Source organism: Chionomys nivalis, chromosome 23 (assembly GCF_950005125.1).
Source record: "Chionomys nivalis chromosome 23, mChiNiv1.1, whole genome shotgun sequence".
NCBI lineage: Eukaryota > Metazoa > Chordata > Mammalia > Rodentia > Cricetidae > Chionomys > Chionomys nivalis.
The window spans coordinates 14,903,257-14,912,602 of NC_080108.1; positions in this window are offsets into that span (position 1 = coordinate 14,903,257).

The following is a 9,346-nucleotide window of genomic DNA, read 5'->3' on the forward strand; positions in this document are numbered from 1 at the left end:
GACGGCACAGTCTGTGACTGTTGAGACACTTGGCTGTGTCAAGCTCTTGGAGTTGGTGGAGCACTTGCCTAGCATTCCCACAGCTGGGTTCCACCCTCAGCATTGCCCCAAAGGACCTGGTGGTGCACACCTGTAATCCCAGGACGTGGGATGTGGAGGCAGGAGGATCAGAAATTCAGTGTCATCTTTAGCTCCATAATGAGGTGAAGGCAGCTTGGGCTGCATGAGAAATGCCATGAAAACAGCCCTGATACCCGGGTGCGGAGAGTATTGCAGAAAGCTGGTCAGAGCCCTCTAAAGCCATGTTGCACTTTCTCCTCGGGCTTCCTTCTGGTCTTTCCTGGTTTTGTGGGGGGGGGGCATACTTGTGCTTAGCTCCAAGGACCTAATTGTTGGGAAGGAAGATTCATGAAGCCTAACATGGGCTCATTGTGTCCCCAGCAGTAATGAGGCTGAGACAGGAGGACTGAGGGGCACCAATCTAGGTGACTTAGAAAGGTAAAAAGAGGGCAGTGATGCAGCTCAGAGCACTCCCTGTCCAGCATGCTTGAGGCCCTAGGTTCTTGTGCAGGGCCCTGTTGTATGTCCTTCAACATGGCCCTTGAGTAGCGTCAACCTTGTTCTACAGTTAGCAATTTGAACCTAGATCCAAGAGTCCCTGACCACTGTGTTCTGCCTCTGCCAAATGGAACCTAACGATGGTGTCGTGTGCCAGTGTTTAGAGAACATGTGTGTGTGCAGGTGTAGGCAGTGAGTGACAGGTGGATCACAACAGGTACAGGTGACTGAGGACCTTCCGCTAATCCGTCAGCTTTGCTATGGAGCAGACTCATGGAGCACCCAAAGACAGGAAGAGGCAGGTCCCTAACGGCCACAGTAACCCAGGAGAAAGACAAGTTCAGGGGACAAAGCTGGCTTAGTCACCATGATGGTCCATCTGATTGTCAGCTTGATGAGATTTAGAATCCCATAGAACCAAGCACCAATGTGAGGTTCACAATCATCTGTAACTTCAGTTCTCTTCAGGGCCAGGCACATAATGTATAGATATATATGCAGGTAAAACACCCGTGCACATAAATATCAAAACAATTCTGGGCTGGAGAGATGGCTTGGCAGTTAATACACACTGCTCTTCAGGAACCTCAAGTTCTACTGTCAGTACCCACTGTGTGTGTGTGTGTGTGTGTGTGTGTGTGTGTGTGGTGTGCAAACACCATGGCCAGCAGAAGAGGTAAGAAGGAAATTGAGTTCAACACAACTCAGTAGCCAGTGTTGGCTCAAACTTGCAGTCTGACCCCCAGTAGTCTGTTTTAGGCATAGTAAAGCACAGTATATAGGTGGAGTTTTCCTGTCCCGGGAGCTGCTTCCAAACTGCCACACAGAGGCATATATTGTAAATGCTTAGCCAATAGCTCAGGCTTATTACTAACTAGCTCCTACATTTTAAATTAGCCCATATTCCTTCTTTACAGTCTCCCATGTAGTGATACTTTTATTAATGTGGCATTCATCTTGCTTTTTGGCTTTTCTTGACTCTGACTCCTTCCTCCCTTCCCCCTGTATCCTCAGTTTGATCACCCTGCCTATATTTTTTGCCTGGCTATCAGCTTTTATTATCCCATGAGAGTAATACATATTCATAATGTACAAAAGGATTGTTCTATAGCAACAGTACAATTTGGTTTAAAAAAAAGCTTCCTGGTGAAAATGAAGTCAACAAAGCTTAGGATATGATATCCATAAAGATAGGTTCTGTTGATTAAGGAAGCATGCACAGGATAAATAGTACTCATAAGTATCTGAGGGAGAATAGCCCTATAGATTGATGGAGATGAACAGGCTCAAGACCTGGGGAGGGTCTGGGGAAGCTGGTGTGGCCTGGCCACCAGGCTGTTAACCACCTGTTCCCAGCCTTCTGGGTGGAAGACAGGTTGTACATCCCTCTCTTTGAAGAGAAAACTTCGTGTGTTCAACATGCCTAGTTCCCCTCATGCTTCTCTGTGAGCACAAAGGACCTCCATGCCTCCTCCAAGTACTCGCTTCTGTCTGCTCAGCCAGGGAGGGGAGCCTAAACCTCTGAGGGTACCTGCATGCATGGACACTCACATAGACACAATTTAAAAAATGAAAGCTTAAAAAATCTTTAAATTGCTTTTAAAAATTAGTTATTTGAGAACTTCATATATTGTATTTTGATTGTTGGAAAGCCTCACCCTGATAAGCCTCACCACCGAAGCAGCAATCTAAATCAGATCAAATCAAGCCAGATTCAACACTCCTGGATGATTTTTTATTTTCCAGCTGTGTCCCGTCCCTGCCCCCCCCCCCCCCCCCCCCGTGCAGAGAGAAGACGGGAAAGGAAGACTGGAAAACCATGTGTCTGTTTCCTGGGGGGCAGTTTAAATACTCTGTGGGAGTGGTCTTGAGCATCTCTGGGGTATGGGTCATCATGGCCTTTCTGAGATGCAGCAGGGTTTGGAGAGAGATGGGAGAGGAGGCATGGAGTGGAGCTTCCATTGGAACATTCCAGGCGCTTTGAATATATGGATGCCAGTGAATGGGGTGCATCTTCCACCCAAACAATTGTGTGCACTCCCAGCTTCTCCCAGATCTACCCCCACTTCCCTGTCTCCCCAACTCTCTCAAGGTGGGGTTTTACCAGGACAGAATGGTTTAGTTAAGTATGCTGTGCCTACTGCTGAGGCCTTTCCTTCTCCCCGCTCTTCATCTCCACCTGAGGAAGAGGCACTTGTCTTGAAGGCTGAGGAGCTCAGGATCCAGACATTGCATACTGGTGTGCTCCGTGTCAGGACATTGGTGTAAAGCCAAATCCAGCATCCAGCTAGCCTGGGGCTTTCCTAGATATGATAGGCACCTGTTTTACCAACAGTGGGAAGCAGGGTTTTGTAGGTGGAGGCTGCTCATTCGTTTCCCAGCCACCCCGACCTGAAATAATCATACAGAAACTATTAATTAAAACACTGCTTGACCTATTAGCCCAGGCTTCTTATTAACTTACTCTTATATCTTAACCCATTCCTATTATTTTGTATTTTACCATGAGGCTTGTGGATTACCGGTAAGGTTCTGGCTGGCGTCTAGCATGTCTCCTTCGCCAGCTACATGGCATCTCCCTGACTCCACTTTCTTTTCTTCTCTATCTCTGGAATTCCCACCTTGCTCTATTTTGCACTGCCATAGGCCCAAAGCAGCTTCTTTATTAACCAATGGCAAAAAAACATTCACAGCATACAGAGGGGAACTGCACATCAGGGCTTCTCTATAAAAACAACTGCCACAGGAACATCCTGTTATAATTATGCCGGCCTGCCCTGTTCTGGGTACCCTGTCCCTTTAAGAGACAGGCTGCGCCCACTCCCAGTCTCCCCATTTTCACCCAGGCATGCTGGTCTCCATTCTTTCCCTTTCTCTGTGTCCACTCTTCTGAAGAGGCAGCCTCTGCCTCCCTTTTTTCCCCCTCTTTCCTCTCTCTTTGCCCCCTTTCTCTCCCCATACTCCCTACCTTCCCATACTCTCCCAGTATCCACTAAATAGACTCTCCATGCCCAAGTTCTCTCTGCATGGTGTATCTGTCTGCCTCTCACCTGTGGTGGCCTCTCCCACTCGCTGTGGGACCTGCCAGGGTCACTCACGCACGGCACCACGAACTTGCAGCTGAGGACTGCTAGAGATCCTGTAACCTTCAACCCTTCTATATGGTTGCTCAACATCAACACTAACAGTAGGTCCCTTCCCCATCTCCGGCCATGCCTCCACGAGTATGGAATCGCCTTGCGGTGGTTCCCCGCATAAAAGACCAGTACCAGTTGACCACTTGCCTATTGAGCTTAAAACCCCTAGCTCAGGCCCCTGACTCCACGTGATGACTTAGGGGTTCATTTTGTGCCCAGCCATTCTCAGGTCTTTGGACCTTGTAAGTGATGACCCAAGGGCAGCCTGAGCCACAGTCCATACTGAACCCCTGGGATGCTGGAGTTCGGTCTCTTGGGCCTTGTTTCCTCACTCATGAAAAAAAAAAAAAAAACTCCCTCCTCAGATATCAAGCAAACAGCTGCTTACATTCTGCCAGTGACCATTAGATGGAAAGGCGGTCTCTACTCTTTCTCCTTTCTCTGTGTTCGTCTGCCCTTCGTTCCAGAGTATAATCACAGCTATACCAAAGTCTGTCTCCCTCTCCCTGCAACTTCCCGCAGCTAAGTCTGTCTGCAGCAGAATCTGTCTCTCTTCCTGTCTCTGCCACCACTGTGTCATGGGTGCTCCAAGGCTTTCCAACTCCAGGTCTACTGGACACTTGGTAACATCGCCCTCCTTCCCGTCACTTCCTCCCTTCAGCTCTTGCTGCTGACAATCACCTCCGGCACTTCCCACGAGCAGGGTTTCAGGCTTTGCCCTACACTGCCCTCGCTGAGCAGTGCATTTGTTTCTTGGGCCCAGGGCCCCAGCACCACCCGAACGGTGCCTTCGCTTCTCGGATCCACGGATCCTTTTTGGGATACGGTCCCCTCTTGGCCTAGTGCCTCTCGGGTGACTGCCCTTTCTCAGTCCCCATTAACTTGTGGACGAAAGGATAATGCCCTGAGCCAGTCCTTTATCTTTCTGCCTCACCCGTGGGAAACAGGTTGACAAAACCATCTACATTTCTAACTTCTACCAGGGGACGGTTGGTTAAAAGTAAAGAGTTACAGGGCACGGACAACCACGACTGCCGCTGCTAACGTGTGAGGTTAGGATAGGGAGGAGGCGCAGACTCGGGAGGTTCTGCCGCGAGCCTCACATGGCCTGCTTTAAGCCACTAACTATGCTTTTAAAAATTACATTTATGCTGTTACATGTGTTTGCATGATGTAACGCCTTTGCAGGGCCGCTGAGGTGTCCGTCACACACAGAGCCCCACCTCTGCAGCACATCGCTCTCCCCAACCCGCAGCCACTCTACTTTCCCATCCACTGGAGCATGGATTCTCCAGTTACTTTTTCTCTTTCCCTTTAAATGTCCTGACACGAAAGTGTCAATCAAAAACAGAAAAGTCAGCTTTCTCTTGCTCACTTTTCATTCAACTTTGTGTCGCTTATGTTCAACTGCGTGCATATATACATGTAGTAATGTGACAGTATGTTTTCAGCAGTCCCAAAGACCTCTGCTCATTGTACCTCATTCCAGACTAAAAATACAGTAAGTCTCAAATATTTTAAATTGATATGTGCTTTTAAGTAATGATAACTTTATGGTTAAAACTGTTATAACATACTGTATATGTGATTCAACTCTGATTTTTAATTTTTTTTTAAAAAGAAAATGAACTATCTTTTTTTTCATTATGCCAATCCAAGTTCTCCCTCCTCTCCTCCCATTCTCTCCACATCCTCCTCCACCCCACCCCTATCCACTCCTCAGAGAGGGTAAGGCACATTGTTTGGGGAAGGTCCAAGGCCCTCCCTACTATATCTGGGCTGAGCAAGGTATCCATCCGAAGAGAATACATTCCCCAAAGCCAGTACAAGCAGTAGGGATAAATCCTGGTGCCACTGCCAGTGGCCCCTCAGTTTGCCCCAGCCATGCAACTGTCAACCACATTCAGAGGGCCTAGTTTGGACCTATGCTGGTTCCTTTCCAGTCCAACTGGTGTTGGTGAGCTTCCATTAGCTCATATTGACTATTTCAGTGGGTGAACCCATCATGGTCTTGATCTCTTTGCTCATATTCTCACTCCTCCCACTCTTCAGCTGGACGTGGGGAGCTCAGTGCAGTGCTCTGGTGTCCGGTCTCTGCCTCTGTTTTCATCAGTCGCTGAATGAAGGTTCTATGGTGACATTTAAGATATTCATCAGTCTGACTACAGTTCAGGCACCCTCTCCTCTATTGCTTGGGGTCTTAGCTGGAGTCATCCTTATAGATTTCTGAGAATTTTTCTAGAGCCAGGTTTCTTGCTAACCCTTTAATGGCTCCCTCAATCAAAATATCTCTTTCCTTGCTCTCATCTCTGTCCTCCCCCCATCTCAACTGCCCCATTCCCTCGAGTTCTCCTCCTCTTTCCCTTTCAACCCTCCTCACCCACCCCTATGTTCCTAATTTTGTCAGGTGACCTTGTCTATTTCAACTTTCTAGGTGGATCTATGTGTGTTTTTCTTAGGGTTCACTTTATTATTTAGCTTCTCTAGGATTATGAACTATAGGCTCAGCAATTCTTTGTTTATGGCTAGTATTCACTTATGAGTGAGTACATACCACATTCATCTTTTCGGGTCTGAGTTACCTCATTCAGCATGGTGTTTTCTAGTTCCATCCATTTGCATGCAAACTTTAAGATGTCGTTGTCTTTTACCACTGAGTAGTACTCTAATGTGTAGAAGTGCCACACTTTCTGTATTCATTCTTCTGTTGAGGGGCATCTAGGTTGTTTCTAGGTTCTGGCTATTACAAATAATGCTGCTATAAACACAACTGAACAAATGTCTTTGTGGTGTGATTGAACATCTTTTGGGTACATGCCCAAGAGTGGTATTGCGGGATCCTGAGGTAGGTTGATTCCCAATTTTCTCAGAAACTACCATACTGATTTCCAAAGTGGTTGTACAAGTTTGCATTCCCACTAGCAATGCATGAGTGTTTCCCTTACTCCACATCCTCTCCAACATAAGCTATCATTAGTGTTTTTGATCTTAGTCATTCTCAGAGTTGTTTTGATTTCCATTTCCCTGATGGCTAACGATGTTGAACATTTCCTTAAATGTCTTTTGGCCATTTGAGATTCTTCTGTTGAGAATTCTCTATTTAGTTCTGTACCCCATTTTTAATTGGGTTGGAATGTTGATGTCTAATTTCTTAAGTTCTTTATATATTTTGGAGATCAGACCTTCATCTGATGTGGGGTTGGTGAAGATTTTTTTCCCATTCAGTAGGCTGCCTTTTTGTCTTAATGACTGAAGCTTCTCAGTTTTAGGCGGTCCCATTTATTGTTGCTCTCAGTGTCTGTGCTACTGGGGTTATATTTAGGAAGTGGTCTCCTGTGACCATGCATTCAAGGCTTCTTCCCACTTTCTCTTCTATCAGGTTCAGTGTAGTCAGATTTATATTGAGGTTTTTAATTCATTTGGACCTGAGTTTTGTGCATGGGGATAGATATGGATTTATCTGTATTCTTTTAAATGTCAACATCCAGTTACGCGAGCACCATTTGTTGAAGATGCTTTCTGTTGTGCTTTGCTTTCCCTTTAAGGGACAAGCCACACCCACTCTGACCTGCCCACACCATCTGACCTCTGACCTGCCCGCGCCATCTTGGCTCTCCTTCTTCTGTTTCTTTAGCGTGGCCACGCGCTCTCTTTTCTCTCCCCCCCCCCTCTCTCTCTCCCTCTCTCTCTCTCTCCCCCTCCCTCCCCCCTTTCTCCCCTTTTTAATAAATGCTTTTATGGCTACTTTCTGTGTCCGTGGGTCTGCTCACAACCACCGCGCATTAGGAATTCTGTCGCATGGCTTCCCTCTGCCGCATGGCTTCCCTCTGCCGCCGCTCGGGTGCCTTTGTATTCATTGGGGAAGAACATTATTGTTTGCTTCAGGGCTCGCCCAGGAGACCTTTTTTTATAAAAGATTTATTCATTTATTATATATACAGTGTTCTGCTTGCATGCCAGAAGTGGGCACAAGATCTCATTATAGATGGTTGTGAACCACTATGTGGTTGGTGGGAATTGAACTCAGGACCTCTGGATGTGCAGTTAGTGCTCCTAACCTCCAAGCCATCTCTCCAGCCACATAGTCCAGGAGATTATTAAAACTGTAGTTCCTGCTAAATACATGTTGTATTAGTATGCTCTTCTAGGTCCCATTCTATGCTCTCCAAGCTTTCTCCACATGTATTCAGTAATTAACTTGGGTGCTGAAATAGGCCAATGCTTTATTATAGAGCAACATCTATTACGCATGATATTTTATAAAATTTACTACTTACCATTGTCGATCAAGCCCAGCATCAAGCTCAATATCACCAAGGGTGTCTTTCAAGGAAGCAACATCCTCTGCAGCCCCTGTGGTGTCCTCCAGTCCCAAGACAATCTGTGAAATGGTCATTGATGATATGTTTCAGGGAGGATGTGTTGGCTTCTAAGAACACAACTGCCCTCTCAGATTCAGAAAAAAGCACTTGCAAATAAGTGTCTGAAGGGTGTACGGAAACCTAGAGTTTGGCACAGAAGATCTCGTCTTCCCACTCAACCATCAAGCCATTGAGCTCCTCCTTAGGCAAGACAATAGACCAGAGGAAACACATTCACAAGCAGAGCTCCACCCATGTGTACAGATTGACCAAGGTAATCATTTCTGTTCATATATCTCACCATGGTTTTTATTTCCTACTGAGTATCTAGAACATATGGACAGCACACCCAATATGACACAAGATGGGTCATGACACTGAAATGTGCTTTTGTCCCATAGGGACACTAAATTGGGTGATGACTCACACAGAAGTAATATTAAAATTTGGAAAACTGGTTAATATACATCAAAGGAAAATAGAAAATGATGTGACTGAAATCTAAGAATGTTATGGGATGTAAGATATAGTAAATGCTTTCATGGCTATAATACAGTATTTTCTCGTTAACTCTCCAAAGTAGCTGAAAATTCATACCATTTTGCAGGTGATAATACCCTCAAACACTTCTAAGTCAGTAATGTGACTGTCATGTGCCTGCAGTTCTCCTTCATGCCTGAAGGGGGCTTGTCTCACCTGTTGGTAAGTGTACACATTCGTTACCATCAGCAGGAGTACAAATATTAGCTGCTGTTTAACAGCAATCAAAAGCACACTTACAAACTGGAATACTCTAAACCAGACATAGAAGTATTGAATGCTAGATGACACTATATTTCAATGATTGTCTCATTTATGCTGAAGCCACACTCAGTGCCTCACAGCCCTTCCTGTTTTCTGTACCATCAAGACATAGCCCCTTCTCCAGTCCTTGCTACCTCTCTCGTATCATGTCTGCCTCTGTGTCACCATATTCTGACATGATGATAATGGACTAAACTTCTGAACCTGCAAGTCCCCAAAACAGATGTTTCCTTCTTCAGAATTGTCGGGGAAATGGTGTCTCCATAGCAATAGAATCCCTAAGACACTGCCTTAAGACTATAACCACTTTGTACTTTGCTCATTCACAGAAGTTCAACAGATTTTAGGCAAAGTCGGAGAATGCTGCTATGGAGGATGGATTGTGTGTTATGAAATTATATAAACATATGTAGATATGTGAATACGATGCAGACATAGTTCAACATACAGAAAACCATAAATGTAATCCACCATATAAACAAACTA